Genomic DNA, 20,563 nt, shown 5'->3' with positions numbered 1-20,563 from the left:
CCAGGCTGGCTGAACGCTGGCTCAGTGAGGAGCTGTGCATGGGGATCAGGAGGTAAAAACCGGCTCTGATGAATACTCCTGCTGGAGAGTAAGTACTCTCCATTGACTGCCATTGTAGTTATTTACCTATGCTGGCCTTTTTGCCAGCAGAAATGTTGGGCAGGAGATGCTGGAGCGCTCCGAAGGGGAGTTGTATATGGTGGAAGTCCTCTCCCCTTGGCTCCACCTCTGCCATGCCCCCAGAATGCCCCATTTTTGGGGCTTCCACCAGCTTCCAATGGGCTTTCCCTGCAGACTCCCAGCTAAGCCAGTAGGGTCCAGGCAGCACCATGGCTCAGCCAGGATGAGGGGCTCTGCTGGCAGAGCCTAGCAGCGCTGGGAGCCTGCTGACTTAGCCAGGGGTCCGTCACATCCAACTCCCCCCAGACTGACACAAGTACAAGCTGGAGAGCTCCCTAAAATACTTGTACAAGAATTTGTTGTACAAAACATAGTGTGTGTCTTAGGGATGGACAAATCTGTCGGTTTGGGTTTCTCTCCTCAATTTTCCCATCTTCAGTTTGCTCCTTTTCTGCATCTGTGTTTTTCTAAAAAATGCAAACTAAATGAATGTGCCCTCTGTCCCTCAGGTGCACATTCAAATTGCACAGGTGTGAGTTCAGAGTTGGGGGGGCACTACAGACCACTAGAGAGGGGCCCAAGATGGCCTTGATCCAGCTCTTCAGGGAACTTCTCTTAGATTTAGGACATTCTTCTGAATATCAAAGCTAAACCTCTTTCTTTCTCTTTGTATTCTTTCTCTTTGTAATTTGAAAGGGTGAACAATGTATTTATTTGTCTTTGTTATTACAGCCTTGATGATTTTCAGCAACACCCTTTTTCAGTGAGTCAATACAATTCCAGTATTGGTGGTGGTGGGGAATGCAGAATTCTCTTCTTTATCTCAGGATTGCTGAAACCTTTCCCTCCTACATGTTTACAAGCTCAGCCAGGTTTGAAACTCCCAGTCATTAAGGCTGTCAGGACATTCTGATAAATAGTTTCAAGTAGATTGTAATTCTCTTAATGCAAGCGGTAAGTTGTTGTGGTGAATGATTGTTTTTCTTCCAAAAGCTCCCCTGAACTGGTTGGGTGGTTAAACACTGACATAATCTCAGCAAGTGCCTTCTGAGCCCAGATCAAGAGGGACAAGGTGCTTCCATGAGCACTGAACTCATTGAGGAGTCCTGGGCATAATAATGACCTATGAAGTGGCAGCTTGACAAGATGTTCGCCCCTTGAGAGATGATTTCAGACAAGCAAATCTGGCTGCTTTCTCACAGCTCTCTTTCCTATGTTTTTTGTGGGGGGGTCTTAACTGACATAGGAAGGCTGTAGGGACATATGAAGCTTCCTTGTCCTGGGTCAGATAATTGGTCCATCCAGCTCAGTACTGTTGACACTGACTGGCAGTGGCTCTCTGGGGTTTCAGACAGGGAGTCTTTCCCAATCCCTGCCTGGTGATGCCAAGGATGGAGCCTGAGACCTGCATGTGAAGCGGGTGCTGTGTCACTGAGCTCTGGCCCTTCCGAAAGAGATATAAAAACCTGAAAAATCTTGCCCTGCCCCACCAACAATCGATGCCACTTCAAAGTAGGGATGGGTGAGAATTTCAGTTCAGTTCACATTTCAAGCAGAATTTATCAGATTTTCACTTTCCGAAAGAGTATGAGAACTGAAACCCAGCCGTCCTTTGAAATTCGCATTTATTCAAATTTTCCAATGCAGTTTGCTAACTAAACAACATTTACAAAAATGCATATATTAGGGGAAAGTGTGCATAAAACTGAAAATATGAGTGAAAATAACATGCAAAAAGGCATGATGTGATGAAAAATGGCTTGCAAAAATGTGCACCTTTCTCAAAACTGCCTACAAAAATGTGTTTATTTGGAGAAATTCACACTAAAATGGTGGAGAATTTTCATGAGGATGTTTTTTAAAAAAAATCACAGATTGCTGCAGAAATGTAGAGGACTGAATTTAACATTAGAAAAGTGAGAAACCGGGAGAACCAAAATTGACAGATTTTCCTTCCCTACTTCAAAGTCTATTATTTATTTAGTATTATTTTATGATTACATTTGTATCTCACCTTTACTCCAAGGAGCTCAAGATGGCATACAGATATGGTTCCCCCTCTCCTGATTTTATCCTCACAACAACCCTGTGAGGTGGGTTAGGCTGAGAGACAGTGACTGGCCCAAGGTCACCCAGTGAGCTTCATGGCCAAGCGAGGAATGGAACCCTGGTCTCCCAGGGCCCAGTCTGACACACTAACTGCTATAGTAGACTATCGACGTATTTCTGTACAACCGACGGAGGCCAGTGTGTTCTGTGATGTTGCAATCCATAGCCTTGTTTCTTTTTTTAATGGGAGAGTTGAACTAAAACAGGCCTCAGGAGGGGTCTTAGCTCTGCAGTGGAGTTCCTACCTTGCATTCCAAAGGCACCAACTCCTATTCCAGACCTGCAAGAAAATGAAACGTGTGTGTGTGTAAACTTTATTTTATTAACGGGATTTCTGTACCATCCCATTCTCTGAGTGGCATACATAAACATTGTTTAAATACAAAAAGAACAGGAAAAAACCAATTACAGTAATAAATGCAGTCAGAATAATTAAAAAAACAGTTATACTATAAAGCACAGGACAACAGAGATTAAAAAAACAAAGGGCTCTTATGAATTTTAAGTACCTAAGAAAAGTCCTGCTAGATCAGATGAAAGGCCCATCTAAGTCCAGCAATCCTGTTCCAACCAGAGCCTCCATGGAAAGTCCGCAAGCAGGACATGAACCCAGCTGCACTCTGCCCACTTGTGGTCTCCAGCAACACCAGGCAGTCACAGGCACACAGCCACAATGGCGAGTTGCTGGGGATGAAAGATCTGTTAATTTCCGTTCTCACCATTCCTCATTTTTCCAATTTTAAAATCAGTTCTCCACATTTCTGTGAATTTTTGTGATTTAAAAAAAAATCCTCATGAAAATTCTTCAGCATTTTAGTACTGAACAGCACATGTTTGTATGCAGTTTTGACTATGCACACATTTTTTGCAAGTGATTTCTACTAATATAATTCATTTTCGGATTTTGTTTTCACTAATATATTCATTTTTATGCACCCTTTCCCCAAATATATGCATTTTTGTAAACGTTGCTTGGTTGTAGAACTGTATCACAAACATGGTGTGAATTTTGAAGGATGGCTGTGTTCACTGACAGTGTTTAATAAAGCCATGATGATGGTGATGATGATGGTGATGATGATGATGATGGCAAGGCAGGTGCCTTCGTTGTACTGTTTTTAATACCAGCTAAAAAAAAAATTATTTAGACAAGCCTACCTAGACATGTCATATTAAGCATGTATATCTGTTTTTAAATTTTTTGATTTTATTTATATTTTGATAATTTTATTAATTTCTTATGAATATTTTATACTATTTTATGTAAACTGCTTAGAGGGTTTTTTGTGTGCATATATAAATCTTGTCAAACAAAATAAATAAAATAATTCATTTTAATGTAAAAAATCATTTAATCATAAGGAGTTACTTTATACCAAGGCAGACCTTTAGTCTGTCTAGCTTGGTATTGTCAACACTGGCAGGCAGCGGTTCTCCATGGTTTAGGCAGGGGGCATTCCCAGCCCTACCTGGAGATGCCAGGGATCACACCTGGGATCTTCTGCATGCCAAGCAGATGTTCTATTGCTGAGCGAAAGCCTGGGAGAATTAAAAAAAAGTGTTTGAAAAATTATGCAGCCACGAGAGCCAGCATGGAATTTTTGCATTCCTCAAAATTAAACTGAAAATACCCCCATGCCATTCTGATGCTTCTCATAAGCTCATTTCAAAACAAAACCTTACAAATCTTATAGTCCTGAACTCAGAAACACTTGCTTTACAACCCTCTAAATTTTCATGGTGATACACAGAACAGTCAGAGAGAATAGAGAGTTCAAAGTGTAAAAAGATCCTTGGGCAGCGGGTCTGCCACCGCCGGGGTCCTCTCATGGATGGGTTCCTCATTGCTCATCTGCTGTGCCCACTGGCCTGTGTGTGCTGTTGTTTAATGCCAGATTGGTACGCAAGACCACACTCATCAATGATTGGCTTGTGGATGAAGGTGCTGATTTGGTGTGCATTACCAAGACCTGGGTGGGTGAGCTGGGAGGAGTTGATCTGACCCAGCTTTGCCCACCTGGATACTCGATGCAACACCAGCACAAGCTGCAGGGATGGGGGAAGGAGTTGCTATGGTCTACAGAACTTCCATCTCTGTCACCAGGAAACCACTCTGTTTCTGAGGGATGCTAAAAGCAACAAAAAAACTTTCTTCAGGTATGTCCATAGTAAAAGACAGAGAAAAAAAATGGTGGCACAGCTACTCAGTGAGGATGGCAAAATGATAACAGATGACAAAGAAAAGGCAGAAGTCCTCAATTCCTACTTTGGCTCAGTCTTCTCCCAAAAAAGGGTCTGTGGCCCTCCTGGGAAACATGAAACAGAAGGGATAGGATTGGAGCTTGAGATTGACAGGCAAATGGTCAAGGAATACCTAATCAATTTGAACGAGTTCAAATCTCCAGGGCCCGATAAACTGCATCCTAGAGTATTGAAGGAACCGGCTGAAGAACTCTCAGAACTGCTGTCTATTATTTTTGCGAAATCATGGAGGACCGGTGAAGTGCTGGATGACTGGAGGAGAGCTAATGTTGTCCCTATCTTCAAAAAGGGCAAGAAGGAGGAACCGGGGAACTACAGACCAGTCAGCCTAACATCAATCCCCGGAAAAACTCTGGAGCAGATTATAAAACAGTCAATCTGTAAGCACCTTGAAAGCAATGCAGTGCTTACTAGGAGCCAACCTGGATTTATGAAGAACAAATCCGGCCAAACTAATCTTATCTAATTTTTTGATCAGGTAACCTCCCTTGTAGACTGTGGGAATGCTGTGGACATAATATATCTTGACTTCAGCAAAGCTTTTGACAAAGTGCCTCATGATATTCTGTTCAGCAAGCTAGCTAAATGTGGGCTGGATGGAACAACTATCCTGTGGATGCACAGTTTGCTCCAGAATTGTACTCAAAGAGTGCTTATCAATGGTTCCTTCTCAAACTGGGTGGAAGTAATGAGTGGGATACCACAGGGATCGGTCCTCGGACCAATGCTCGTCAACATTTTTATTAATGACTTAGATGAGGAGGTACAGAGCATGCTTATCAAAATTGCAGATGATACAAAATTGGGGGGCATAGCTAATACCGTGGAAGACAGAAACAAAATTCAAAGTGACCTTGATAGGCTGGAGCATTGGGCTGAAAACAACAGAATGAAATTCAACAGGGATAAATGAAAGTTCTACACTTAGGAAAAAGAAATCAAATGCACAGTTATAAGATGGGGGATACTTGGCTCAGCAATATGACATGTGAGAATGATCTTGGTATTGTTGTTGATCACAAGCTGAGCCAACAGCGTGATGTGACTGCAAAAACAGCAAATGCTATATTAGGCTGCATTAACAGAAGTATAGTTTCCAAATTGCATGAAGTATTAGTTCCCCTCTATTCAGCACTGGTTAGGCCTCATCTTGAGTACTGCATCCAGTTCTGGTCTCCGCACAGGGGGTTGGACTTGATGGCCTTATAGGCCCCTTCCAACTCTACTGTTCTATGATTCTATGGAGCTGGCTGTGAGGGCCTGCACCTGGTGTTGGGCCAAGGAGACAGGAAACTATGGTTGCTGCTGGTGTACCATCCACCCTGCTGCCTGACAGGTTCTCTGACTGAGCTGGCAGAGACCATCTCAGCTGTGGTATTGGAGGAGCCCAGAAAGACAGTCCTGGGTGATTTCTATGTCCATGCTGAGGCTGCCTCTAGTGTTTCATCTTTGGACTTCATGGCCTCCATGACGACCATGGGGTTGTCTTAAGTTGTCACCGGCCCAAAGCAAAGGGCAGGGCACATCTTTGACTTGGTTTTTGCTCCATATGGAAGAAGGGGTGGTCTGGAGATGTGGGGGGGTGGATGTCACCCCATTGTCATGGTCAGACCACTTCCGGGTGAAGTTTAGACTTATGGCTCCAATCCGCCCCTGCAGGGGTGGTGGACAGATTAAGGTGGTCCACCCCTCGGAGACTAATGGAATCCACTGGATTCCTGAATGTCCCAGGGGAGTTCCCAGTAGATAGAGCAGGTGACTCTGTTGAAGTCCTTGTCACTCTGTGGAACAGCAAGGCGCATCTGGCTCTTGACATGGTTGCCCCCAAGCTCCCTCTCCGGCATTGTGGAGCCTGGTTTGCAACTTGGTACACCAGTGAACTAATGGTAATGAGACTAGCTGGACAATGGCTAGAGCACAAGTGGTGAAAGATGTGCTCTGAGGCTGATTGGGCATGAGTAAAACATCATAACCGTGCCTACTGTGTGGCGGTGAGGGTGGTGAAGAAGGCTCACTTCTCTGCCTCCATCACATCCTCAAGTAGCCATCCAGTGGAGCTTTTCCATATTGTCAGGGGTCTGTTGACATCAACTCCAGGCAATGGAGTTTTAGACCCTTCGGAGGCCCACTGTGAATTCTTTGCAAGGCACTTTGAGGATAAAGTTGCTTGCCTCCGTAGCAGTCTTGATGCCCCATCTACATCTCCTGTAGTCCTCAGTGAGGTGTCCTGTGCAACATCTGCTGCAACTTCTTGGGATTGGTTTCAGTTGATGCGGCCTGATGACGTAGACAAGGTGCTTGCGATGATGTGGACAGCAACATGTCCTCTCGACCCTCTCCTTTTTTGGCTATTAAAGCTTGCCGAGGGGGGTTGACCGAGTGGATCCAGGGTGTGGTCAACACATCATTGCAGGAGGGAGTGGTTCCAGCCACCCTGAAAGAGGCTGTGACCTGACCGCTCCTGAAGAAGCCCACCCTAGACCCATTGGTCTGCAACAATTACCGAAAAGTTGCAAATACCCCCTTCTTAGGGAAGGTGATTGAAAAGGTTGTGGTGCAGCAATTGCAAGTACTCTTGGATGAAACAGATTATCTTGACCCATCCCAGTCTGTGTTCAGGCCTGGTTATGGGATTGAAATGGCCTTGGTTGCCCTGATAGATGACCTTTATTGGGAGAAGGACAGGGGGAGTACAACTCTGTTACTCTTACTTGATCTCTGAACAGCTTTTGATACCATTGACCATGGTATCCTTCTGGTGAGATGGGTATTGGAGGCACTGTTTTACAGTGGTTCAGTTCACTATCTCGAGGATCATTTTCAGAGAATAGCATTGGGTGATTGTCTTTCAGCCCCCTGGCAGTTGTGCTATGGGGTGCCGCAGGGTACCATCTTATCCCCTATGCTGTTTAACATCTATATGAAGCCCTTGGAGGTGGTCATCAGGAGATTTGGGGCAAAGTGTCAGCAGCATGCTGATGATACCCAGCTCTATTTCTGTGTACCATCTGAATCGGGAGAGGCCGTGCAAGCCCTGGACCACTGCCTGGACTCAGTGGTGGGCTGGATGAGGGCCAATAAACTGAGTCTGAATCCTAGCAAGACGGAGGTGCTGTGGGTTGGTGGTTACCATCTTCAGATAATTGGTCAGTTGCCTACTTTTGATGGGGTCATACTCCCTCTGAAACAGCAGGTCTGTAGTCTGGGAGTGCTCCTGGATTTGTTGCTAGAGGCCCAGGTGACCTCAGTGGCTAGGAGTGCCTTTTACCAGCTTCGGCTGATAAGACATCTGCGGTCGTTTCTGGACTGTGATAGCCTGACCACTGTTGTCCATGCACTGGTAACCTCCAGGCTGGATTACCACTAACTAACTTATCAGATCTTTAACTTCTTTTGCCACCACAGGAGGCCACTCAGGCAGATCTTGCAGCAAATGCTTAATGCCTATTTCTAAGTCTATACACTCTTCAGTAGTTTCAAAAATGGACTGGAGAAGCCTGACCCACATGTAGGGCACAATTTGCGATTCTGCTGTCATTCATACTTCTCTATAACCTTTGCTACTAGATCCCATAATCTGTTTTCGTTCTTCTGAAAACAGGCTTGCCTCAAGTCCTTCCATAATTGTGCGGCATATTTCATCAGATGATTATATAAGTGCTGCTTTGCCACTAGATTATCTATATTCTCATTCATCAAATGATTGATCTAATGATTGGGGACAGGGCAGTTTGGCACCCCCAACAGGGTGCTGGACTGAGCAGAGAAGTTTAAACCTCTTCTCTACCCACTTAATGTGGTCTGCTTCTCCCACCCAACTTGTTCTTGCTGCAAAGATCACTGGGGTCTTGGACAGGAAAAACGGCTTGGGGGATTGCAACAGGCCTCCAGGCTGGGGATTAGCCACTTCTGCTCTAGACCCCAAGGGGTGAGGAAGAAGGGCTGGGGACGGAAGCCACAACTTGCAGGCCAGCAAGGGTGCTCTTGGTTTCCGAAATGAGTCTCTGCTTGAGGTTTAATGTGAAGTGTCTCTGATGCATCTAAATATATCACAGCCTTGGCCAGACAGAGGAAAGGAGGGGGCCTGGGAGGTGGGAACAATATCTAATCTGTGTCACTTAAGCACAATTAGAGAGATTTAGGTAAAAATAATCCCCTTCCCGACAGCAGATATTATTGCAACAGCTTGTCATCCCAGCATTAGTTCTCTTTTTCTTGGAACACAAAAGCTGATGTGAAATTGAGAATGTCGTCCAGATGCCTGCAGGCCTGGCAGGGTGTCAGACTGCCAGGCGTGACCATCTCCCAGCCTCTGTACTGTTCATAGGAAACAGAACCAATCCCAACTAATTGCATTTCAAATAGTGACCATCACTCAGGGTGACGCATGTGCATGGTTTAGAGAAAGGTTTTCAGAGGGGTGGGTAGAGCACCTGCTTGGCATTGCAAAAGGTCCGAGGTCCAGTGTCTGGCATCTTCCGGTGGGGCTGGGAAAGGCCCCCCACTGAACCCCAGAGAGCTGCTGCTAGTCAATAATGAGCTAGGTTAGGGGTTCCGAAACTATGACCTTGAGCTCCATTCAGGTGGTCCGCAGCATGTCTGCATTAAATATATATATTGATTTTTAATTGTATTTTATTGCTTCTTTCATTTCTTATATTGCATTTTACTGTATTGCAATCTAAGTTCTATGGAATGCAAATTGTAATACAATAAAGTACGTTATAAAACTGTATTCAACACTCCTAAACAAAAAACAAAAAATCCGATCATATTTCCCAAATCATACACAAACACTTTCAGGAGCATAGGGCCCTTATACCGAATCAGACCATCGGTTGCCCTCACTCAGAATTGTCTACTGAATGGAAACAGCTCTCTAAGGAATCTTTCTGGGGGTCTGGCTGGAAGGCGCATGAAGTCACTATGTTGCTGAAGCTAAACAGCTCTGGGCCTGGTCAGTGCCTGGATGGGCGACTGCTGGGTAGCGATGGAAGAATCTGTCAGTTTTCGCTCCTCTCAGTCTCTAATTTTTCCAATTTTATATTCGGTTCTTCACGTTTCTGCAGCGATTTGTAGGTTTTTTAAAAAATTAAACCCTCATGAAAATTTGTCAGTATTTTAGTGCGAATTTCTCCCAATAAACACATTTTTGTAGGCAGTTTTGACTCAAGTACACATTTTTGCAAGCAATTTTCCTCAATATATGCATTTTTGTAAACACTGGTTGGTTGGAGAACTACATTGCAAAATTCAGCTAAGTGTTGAATTTTGAAGGGTGGCTGAGTTTCAGTTCTTTTTTTAAAAAAATTGTATCTTTATTGAGCATCGAAAACAAAACAAGGCATGTCAATAACATTTCCCATTCAGCCTCTAACCCTCATTTAGCCTTTACCTTTCTCCTCCCTCGTGTTTCTCATGCTTCACTCTGAGCGGTGATCACTATTTGAAATGCAGTTGGTTGGAAGTAGCTCTGTTACCTATGAATACTACAGAGTCTGGGAGATTGTCAAGCCTATCTGTTTCTGTTCCACTGCCACAGAAGTGAGCCATTGCGGTGTAGTGGTTGGACTAGCAACCTGGGAGACCAGAGTTCAAATCCCCACTCAGCCATGAAGCTCACAGGGTGACCTTGGGCCAGTCACTATCTCTCAGCGTAACCTGCCTCACAGGTTTGTTGTGAGGACAAAACAGAGGGAGGAGAAACATGTGAGCCACCTTGAGCTCCTTGGAGGAAAGGTGGGATATAAATATAATAAATAAATATAGGACTGACTGATAAAAAATATGGTACAATCTCCAACATAATATTACATGACATCACATTTCATTCCATTCATTTTATATATTAACTTCAATTGCCTTTCATAATTTTCCTTAGGTAAATAAAAATAACATAATTGCACCATTACGTGTTTACTTCTACTGTTCAGCATCATTCTCTTTGGGTAAGTATTGTGACATCGATCATCCCAGAGTGCAGGGCATGGAATAATGGGCTGAAGTGAGAGGAAGCCAGATTTCAGCTGAACATCAGGGAAAACTTTCCAACTGTTTGAGTGGTACGACAGTGGAACCAATGCCTTAGGGAGGCGGTGGGCTCTCCAACACTAGAGGCCTTCAAGAGGCAGCTGGACAGGCACCTGTCAGGGATGCTTCAATCTGGATTCCTGCATTGAGCAGGGGTTGGACTCGATGGCCTTATAGGCCCCTTCCAACTCTATGGTTCTGTGATTCTATGAAAGAGCTCTGCACAGTGATTGGAAGTGCTGCTAACCAGCAGACTTGAGCTCACCAGCTGTCAGCTATCAGGCAATGACCAAGCCTGGTTTCTGCAGGGATTGGCTATGTGATCAATTTTCCCAAGTTCACGGACTTCCGGGAAGGGTGACTTCGCTTGTGCCTGCTTTTGAGACGGGCTCCCGCCTCAAAAGAAGCTTATTCAGATATAAATCAGTCAGAACATTTTTTTTTTGACTGATGAAATTTCTCCCGGGCAGGGAGAAACGTAGAGATCAACCTCAAAAGCCTGTTTTTGTTGGGAGGACTGGATTTCATTAATTTATGAGAAAAGGTCCAGCCAACAATGCCGGATGGACTTCCAAACTTTTGCTCTATCTGTTTAATGCGATACGTTTATCTTTTCTTCAAAGAGAAAACGGACTAACAGGCAAGCACCCTTCTTTCTATTATTTTTCTTACTTGGTTTAAATTGTTGCAGCAAAAGGAGATTTGTCAGATTGATCGGCTTTGAAGTACTTCTGGGTGAGCTATAACTCTTCTCTGTTATTCACGAAATTAACAGCTTATCTCTGTTTCTGTTGCAAAAAGCTGTCCTGGAAGTGCATTCTAAAGATATAAACAGAAGAGGGATTTCTATTCCGAGGAATGTTATATTGTCTGGGACTATTCTCTTTTTGGTCTATTTTATTTCGACGAATCTGCTTCTTCACGACGCCACTAACTGTTTTGATGCTGGGAACCAAATTTGTTTTGTATTCTTGAACATAGAGAGATAAGGCAGGCTGCTCTGTTTATACTGTGATGTCATCAAGCCTGGAATATTAACCCAATTGTTGCTGAAATAAGAAGTGGTTCTTCTTTATTTTTGTTTTGTTTTGTTTTCGTGGTTTTAAAAATGGCAATCAAGAAAGTGGCTGAGAATCTGGAAGTAATTATGTTTCAGAAAATAATGGATGAGATTGAGATAACGAAACAAACCCTGCGACAGGGCAGTAAGGAGCTGAAAATTGAACTGAGCAAAATGACGCAGGAGCTTAAAGAAATAGGGGATCCTGTGAGAGAGGAGAATGAGATCAGAGATGAGAAAAGAAAAAATTAAGGGAAGATACAAGCCCTGGAGATTGGAACAAATGTGGAATTGGAAAAAGATCTGGAGTTTATGGATATTAGAAATAAAATCTACTGTTTGGAATTTAACGTTATCTCTGAAGAAATTAATGAAGATATTAGAGATAAAGTTATCAATGGCTTGGATAATCTTGTGGACTGGAATGACGTGATGGAGTTTGATATAGTGAAAATCTATGGAATTAACTGCAGCCATGTGACAATGGAAAAACTCTCAAGAGATGAGCCAGTGCATTTTGTAAAAAAGAAGAACACAGATATGACTTTACAACAGTACTTCAGCAACTTACTCAGAATGGATGGCAAGAAAATATTTGGGGTAGAGGAAATTCCCATCAGACTCTTATATGACTATGGCTATGACAGCAAGATTATTATGGAATACTGATAATGGAAGATTGGACACTGAAATTACTGGACTTAACAGGACTATTGAAGATGGAAGATGAAATTAATAGGGATAATGGAATAATGGCTATTGAAATTATTGGACCTAACAGATTTTGATGAGATGGATTAATCGAAATGTTTATTTGGAGAAAAATTGATAGATATATTTCTTAAAGAATTGAAACCTCTCTTTGACTTTTTGTGGAAAGAATAAAGTAATGTTTATGAGATTTGATGATTAATTAAGATAACTACTGGAGGAAAGTGATTTTATAATATAATTTAAGAGACAGGATTGTTATAGACCTATAACTGATTTGATCTGTGACAAATGGGAAGTCAATATTTTATTTTTTTGTTTAATCATTTTTGTTTTGTTTTGTTTTTTGTCTTTGAATGTTTTATGATTTTGTTTTGTATGTTTTATGAAAATTTGAATAAAAATTATTGTAAAAAAAATTTTTTTTTCCCAAGTTCACACAGCAGGCTTGAAGACACCACCCTTCTGCAGGGATTGCAGGATTATAGATCCTTTCCAACTCCACTGTTCTATGATTCTATGATAGTCAATAAATTCATACCCTTTGAAGTAAATAGACCTTATTAATAAGTAACTTCCCCCCATCAACTGACCCTCCTTTTTTCTTTTCTGGACCTCTAATCCATATCAATATGGAGACAGTAAAGCGGGCCTGGCTTCAGGAAAACCACAAGTGCATATAAGCATTTGCGGGGCAATGATTATTTCCTTCCTCTTTAACAAAATCAATAAAGGACCTCCATGTTGTTGTGAATGTGCCATACTTCTTTTGCCCTTTAGCTATCCACAGTTCTCACGTTGTTTTGGAAAGTGTGGATTTGGTAGATTTGGCATGAAATGCGAACTGAATCAAAATCCTCCCCAATCCCTACTGCCTTGGGCTCCATGATTCTTTCAGAATATAAATGTAAAAAGAAGAAGACATATGTAGAAATGCCAGGACTGCACCTGGGACCTTCTACAAGCAAAGCAATGCTGTACTTGAGCTACAGCCTGCATTTCTTAATTTAAAAGTATGCCTTTCAGTACATTGCCGTTCTTTCTTTTCTCAGACAAATGGCTGATTTCTCAGGAGAAGAACCTCAAAACTTGTTAACGTTTCCATAGTAAGAAGAATAGACCCACAGAACTGGAGAGAAGATATTAGAATGTGTTGAAAGACACCAGCGAGAAGAATGTTGTCATTTTGCGGTCAGGATTTTCTCTTTGGAAAACTCAGGGCTCCTCACATTGGATACACCTTTTCAGTTGAGGAGTGGAATTCCATGTTTCTCAAGGATTCATCTCTTCTCATGAACAATATTTACAACTGCAGCATGCATGCCCCAGGCTGGGAAAAGTACAAGACATTTGCCACACCTTAGATAGATGCCACTGGAAAAACTGAGATGCTGTAGCTCTCAACTGACTCTGCTGGCGGAAGCAGGAGTGAAAATGCTGGAAGGGGCTGAATTTTTAATTTCTTCTTAATCTTTTTGTGTTAGGGAGAAAATAATTTTAACAATTCTATGGGTCTAGTCTTCCTACTCTAGAAATGATAATAACTTAGAAGAAGCTTATAAACCATAATATGAAAGAAGTGCAGAAAGAGAGAATCTTCTGTTAGAGATTGCAACTGCCCTAACAAAACTACATTTTCCAGGGCATATATATCAAGGCAGTTCAATGTCTGTACTATAAACATGACTTTTCATTAATGTTTTTAATTATTCTATTCTATTCATTTATGACATTTGTATCCCACTTTTCCAGCAAGAGCGGCACACTTGCTGAGGTAGCTAGGTTGAAAACGGACCTAACATCATAAAGGTGTCATATGGATCTAACTTTTCTGAGTTTCAGCTCTCATATTGACAGCGAGTGTGGTATAGTGGTTAGAGTGTTGGACTAGGATCTGGGAGACCAGAGTTCAAATCCCCACTCAACCATGAAGCTCACTGGGTGACTTTGGGCCAGTCACAATCCCTCAGCCTAACCTACCTCACAGGGTTATTGTGAGGATAAAATGGAGAGGGAGGAGAACCAGGTACTCCACCTTGAGCTCCTTGCAGGAACAGTGGGATATAAATGTAATAATAAATAAAATTAATATTCAGTTTAGCACATCAGCTTCCACATATTCCCTTTGTTTCAGTCATGGGCATTCATTGCTGTTATTTTGCTTGTCATCCACACCAGTGGGTGGAAAGGGACCGAATGTACCTGGGCGGTGTTTTTCTGTCTCTTGCCTCAGTCACTCCTCCCCCAGCCTCTGCTATCTTTTCCCAATCTGGGCATGTCTGCAGGTATTTCTCTATCTGTGTGCCCTGGGCTCCTACTGGGAGAAAGGGCAAGATATAAATAAATAAATAAATAAATAAATAAATAAATAAATATCCATGCCCACTTTCAAAAACAATAAGCCAGGAAGTTCACAAGAGGAGTGCTTGTCCAGCCCTGTCCAGTCAGTTAGGTTGCACAGTGTATAAAACAGGGGTTTTTAAATACTGAGGTCTCATGCAAGAGTTAAAAAAAGATCATGCTTAAGCCTTCCATATTCTTTAAAAAAGCTTGCTATATTATACCCAGGGTTGCCAGGTTCAGGGCCTGAGACTGATCCTGTATCTTTAGGAGAAGAGAAAATCAGCCAAGTGCTGACTTTCTCTTCTCCTAAAGATACAGGATCAGTCTCGGCAGCCCTAATTATACCTGTGATTGCAATCTCCCAGGTAACACCCCCATGTACATGGAGATCTCATAGAGATTTCCCCTGATCCAGCTGTGCCTTTGGCATGCAGGAATAACCGGAAATGCGTTTCCCCACCCCTCTGATATTGGGGGCTGATGGAAATAAAATGGCTAGCTGGTGCTCAGGTGAGGGGCAAATGTAAGTAGGGGTAAGGTGATAGAGATCATTTCAGTTAGTTGACATCACTGTCAGGCGTGGGAAAGTTCAAGCTGTGGCTGCAGAGGAGGAATCAGGAGAGCACTCAGAGGACATTCCTAATTTCTTTGCTGACAAAATTTGGCACTTTTTGAATTCAGCTCCCCCCCCCGTTATGTCTGGCAACCGAAAAAGTTGTCAAATTCAAAACACACAGAATTCAAGCCATGGTTATAGAGAAAGTATCGGAAGCACACTCAAAGTGAGCTTCTGAATCTTTGTGGCATTGGCCTGAACTTTCAATCACCTGACACCAACTGATCATATGATATCAGGAGATTGACAAGTGGTCGGCCCTGCCCACCTATCAAAGTGGCCCGCAGGAGGCTGTCCGCTTTTGAATCCAACTCTCTGGCTGGATCCAATTCTGATCAATAAAAGAAGGTGTCCAGGGTTTTTCTCTCTCAAACACATACACAAAGGGGACAACAGGATCATTTGGCCCACTGCAGGGGATGTGTCATCATAAACTTTATTCTAATGTGCTAGAAATGCTTTTATTGAAAACTAGGTGAGCTTGGTGGAAGTTAGAAAGAGGCCAGATCTTCAAATTGGATAAGAAATAGCAAGCCTCAGATTCTTACTCAAATTACTCTGTTTTGTCAATGAAATTATAATGCCATACTTATGCCTTTCTTGGCCCACATTATTTATTATATGGCTGCATTGCAGAGCTTGGAAGTAACTCGTTATTTTTAACGAGTTACTTGTAATTAGTTACAATTTTAAATAACGAGTGGGTAATTCCATTACATTTGGCAAGTAACGGAACGACTAGTAATTTCCCTACTTTTCAGCTGCAACTTTAACGTTTCCAAGTTAGGTTGGATGTTACTTGGGGGCGGGAACAAGGGGAAGTCAGCTCCTGGCTGTGATTGGTTAACACAAGACATATGCCTCACACTGATTGGACCTCTGCGCAGACTGTCTCTTCGCTCGTGATCTGTGTTAGGAGGCATGAGGGAAGAGGTGAATAGGCAGGGCCTGCTAGCGTCTGAGAGGAAAAAATGGACGCCAGAGGAAAAAGCCAGGGCAAGGACAACGGAGGAGAAGGCAGCAACAGAATGGCGAAGAGCTGTGGAGGTGAGTGACAATGATTTCTGTGTGTGTGTGTGTGTGTGCCCCCCCGCGGCCCCTTCCGCCCCCCGTGGCATTTTTGCCCCCCCGCCCCCCATGGCCCGTTCTGCCGCCCTGCCTCTCCTTGCCTAGGTATGCATGGGAACAAGGGGGAGAGTTCAAAAAGGGGGGGAAGGAAGAGAAGTAGGCCAGAGCTTGGAAAAGTTACTTTTTGGAACTACAACTCCCATCAGCCCTAGGCAACATGGCCACTGGATTAGGCTGATGGGAGCTGTAGTTCAAAAAAGTAACTTTTCCAAGCTCTGGCTTACTTCTCTTCCTTCCCCCCCTTTTTGAACACTCCCCCTTGTTCCCATGCCTACCTGTGTGCTGTATTTATCCAGACAGAGCACTCCTGCCTTTTAAAATGCCGGCTAGCTTTTTATTGTATATTTATTTGAACTCCATCTTTCTTTTTATTTGTATTTTTGTCCTGTTTAATCACAAGACTGAATTGTATGTGGGACAAAAACTGTCTCAGTAATAATAATAATAATAATAAAAATAAAAAATCATTAGGCGTATAATAAATGGCTTAAGGCTGATTTTTTTGTTCTTGGCAGAGATGAGGTGAGAAGTAGGGTCCTTGCAGCTCCTCCTCTCAGTCCCCCAGCTCTCAAACTCATGTTCTGTGAGAAAGAGAGAGATTCCCAGTCCCAGAGAGAGATAGACTGTTGACAATCTCTGCTAATATCTATACATATGTACATAACATGCATCACCTGAACTCACATGATCTAGAGTTACCTTAGATCTTGCAAGATTTGCAAATGAGAAGCAATAGGGTTTTATATTAGTTCTGATTGTCTATTGGGCTATCATAGGTTATATGTTTTTTTCATTTTCTATGGCAAAAACTCCAACTTCAGTGGAATTTATGTGATGTGTTCTAATCATTTGAATTTGGCTAATGAATGCTTTATTCTTTCATCAGAACTTTAGCAGTAGTACTAAAATATTAATAAAAAAGAAAAGGGAAAGAAAAAATACTTTACATACATCATTCAGCTGTATTGCTAATTATAGATATAGATATAAAAGATAAACAGCATTTTGTCAAAAGTATTTTTGTCTACATTTTATACCTCATCCTTGGTTTTCCAAGCTTGGCATGGAATGCTTCTCATACAGAATTAATTTGAAATGCTGCATATTTATTATCATAATCATCATATTCAAAATAAAAAATATATGTACCGCCTTCAAGTTGATTCCAACTTATGGTGACCCTATGAATAGGGTTTTCATGAGGCTGAGAGGCAGTGACTGGCCCAAGGTCACCCAGTGAGCTTCATGGCTATGTGGGGATTTGAACCCTAGTCTCATTTTGTTCTCACAACAACCCTGTGAGATAGTAGGTTAGACTGGCCCAGGCAGGGTTATTCAGTGAGCAAAAATGATGCAAATAGGATCTCTTTTAATTGTGCTATCGACCTGCTTACTTCCACTCTGACTGGGGGATCTTGCAGCATGGGGAAGAGATGGGGGCACATCACAGCTGAAGTTCACCCATATAGGAGCATTATCTCTTGTTTATTACAGAGACGCCTGTTGCAGGTTTTGCTGCTGAGAGCAGCAGTCAGTTAGTGCGGCCACTTGAGTCACAGCTTGTTGATCCTGAGGAGGCAAAACTAGAAAGTGAGGTTCAGAAAGGAGGCCCTGTGCATGAGGAGGAGGAGGGCATGAAGCAGTGCCAGTTGCCCACAGCCACATCTGCAGAACAGCAAGTACCATGGTTTGGCTTTGAGAAAGCTTGTACATTTGTGAGCCAGAGTGGGAAAAATGTTGTTGTACGATGCAATTACTGCCTTCCAAGGATCAAAAATCTGAGATCAGCTGTTTCCTCCTCATCCAATGTGAAGAAACATTTTGAGGTAACCCTTTGTCATGCTGGTCCTCAAAGAGTGTCCATTGTCTATTTATGTTTAAATTGTGAAGTTCCTCTTCCATTTTTTCTTGGATTCATGCTTTGTTCTTCTTCCTCAGAGGGCACACCCTGAGAAGCTGAGAGCAATTGAAGAAGCAATAAAGGCAAGGAGACGTGGCCTTCCTGAACCAATGCATGACACCCCTCCTCCCAAAATGCTGAAGCAACAGCAGACAACCCTTGAGAGGTGGGGATCTGGCAGGAAGCCTGTCACCCAGAGCAATCTTGACAGGAGAATCATTGATTTCATTGTAGAGGAGACCTTACCACTTCAGACTGTGGACAAACCATCATTCATTAATCTGGTTCGCATTGGACTCCCCAAAGATCTCACCATCATATGTGCCAAGACTCTGAGAGACAGAATTGAGAAGAGAGCATGCCACATGAGAGAAACTCTTGCAAACCGAATGGGTGCTGTGGCATATATAGCAACCACTGCAGATTGTTGGACCAATGGCAAGAAGAGTTACTTTGGGGTAACAGCCCACTGGATCAACCCAACTACTCTGAAACGTGAGGTTGGGGCCTTGGCTTGTAAGCATCTGAAGGGGCGCCATACATACGATGTCCTTTCAAAAGCACTGCATGATGTACATGTGCAGTACAGGATCCACAACAAAGTTATGTGCACTACTACAGACAATGGCTCCAACTTTGTGAAAGCATTCAGAGTTTTCATGGCCAAAGAACCAGTGGAAGCTGCAGGCACCAGTGACGATGATGGTGATAACCAGGAGGAGGAGGAGGCGGAGGTGGAGTTTGTGCCTATCTGTGAGATCCTGGACACAGGACCTGAGGCAGAGGAAGAAGCTGCAGACTCAGGAGAGGATTTTGTTTTACCACCACACCAGAGATGTGCTAGCCACACCCTCAACCTTGTGGCAACACAAGACATAGAGGCCATGCTTTCTGACTCCTCCAATAGTAGTCTTCTTGGTCCTTTCAAGAAACAGTTTCGTTCCTTGATGGGAAAGTGCAGCAAGTTGTGGTCCAAGCAGAACCAGTCAGCACAGATTGCTGAGTATATCCATGCGCAATGTGGTGTGTATCTGAAGGTACCGAATAAGACCAGGTAGAATTCCACCTTTGATGTGTTGAAGCAACTACATGAGCTCCTGTCAACTGTGCCACTAAAAATGCATGCCATAATGGACCGCTGCTCCTTGTCCAGGATCACAGCTGCTGAGATTGAAGTGGTACAGGAATACACAGAGATTGTGGAGCCACTAGCCCAGTCCCTAGATATCCTGCAACGGGAGAACGGCATGTTCATGGGGTATTTGCTACCAACGCTCTGCAATCTGGACCGCAAGTTAGAAGGACTGGAAAACAAACCTGAGAGGTACACATACTGTTTTCAGCTGCTGAGAGGTGTGTGCGAAGCCCTAAGAAAGCGGTTTGCAGCTATCTGGGAGGACAAGAGGCTTCTTCTGGCAGCCTGCCTACACCCTCGCTTCAAACTAGATTGGCTGGAATCGTGTCAGGCCACCACCCATACCAACAAGTAAGAACATTAGGGAAGCCCTTTGGGTGGATTACTCCAAGGGAAATGTTGTCTCAAGGGAGGCATCAGAGGGCTTAGGGTGGTAGGCAGGGGCTGGGCCTTTTCTTCCTGGGGCTCCTCATCACAACCTTGGGTTGCTGCAGGTAATCCTTAAGGGTCTGCTGTGCTGCCCCATGAGTGTGGTGACTTGGTCACCTTCCTACCTTCCATGTCATCATCCACAGGCTCAGGCTGGACCCTGAACCAGGGGACATGACAAGCATCAGGAAATGAAGAGCAGATGATGGTTTCCTAACATATATGTGTTAACATATCCTCTCTCTTTCTTAGATACACAATGGAAGCCTTGTTGAAAGCTGAAATAAAGATGGGTGTACTTAATGAGGACAGTGATCAGTCTTCAGATAAAGACCAGGAAGGAGATGACTTAGAAGATGACTTCTTTAACTTTCTGCCCCAGGGCAAGAAGTCAGCAGTGGACACTGCTGAGGAGGAACTGGTGAGGTACCTGAGGTCTCCCAGCAGGGAAGTGTCATCACTCCATGGCTTTCCACGTGTGCTGCGGTGTTTTTTGCAGCACAACACAGGCATGCCTTCAAGCGCCGCAGTAGAACGCCTGTTCAGTACTGGTGGCAACGTAATGACTGTAAAAAGACATTCCTTGTCTGACATGCTGTTTGAGCATCTTGTGCTTTTGAGACATAACAGAAACATATTATAAAAGCATTTCAAGTGTAAAATTTGATTTCAAGAGTTGGGGTATCTTCATTGCTTGGGGGGATGTGAGATTCTGTTATG

The 20,563-nt window shown here is 43.3% G+C and overlaps 1 long non-coding RNA gene across 2 annotated transcripts in view; it reads left to right on the top strand.

The window, feature by feature from the left end:
• Positions 1-14,341, top strand: part of LOC133369216 (uncharacterized) — a 57,453-nt gene extending 43,112 nt beyond the window's left edge. For both annotated transcript variants that reach the window (XR_009758840.1, XR_009758839.1), the window contains one exon: positions 13,345-14,341. This is a non-coding gene — a long non-coding RNA (uncharacterized LOC133369216). The remainder of the gene's footprint in view (positions 1-13,344) is intronic.
• The last annotated feature ends 6,222 nt before the right edge of the window (positions 14,342-20,563 follow it).

Source organism: Rhineura floridana, chromosome 13 (assembly GCF_030035675.1).
Source record: "Rhineura floridana isolate rRhiFlo1 chromosome 13, rRhiFlo1.hap2, whole genome shotgun sequence".
In the NCBI taxonomy this organism is placed as follows: domain Eukaryota; kingdom Metazoa; phylum Chordata; class Lepidosauria; order Squamata; family Rhineuridae; genus Rhineura; species Rhineura floridana.
This window is presented reverse-complemented; position numbering and strand designations above follow the sequence as displayed.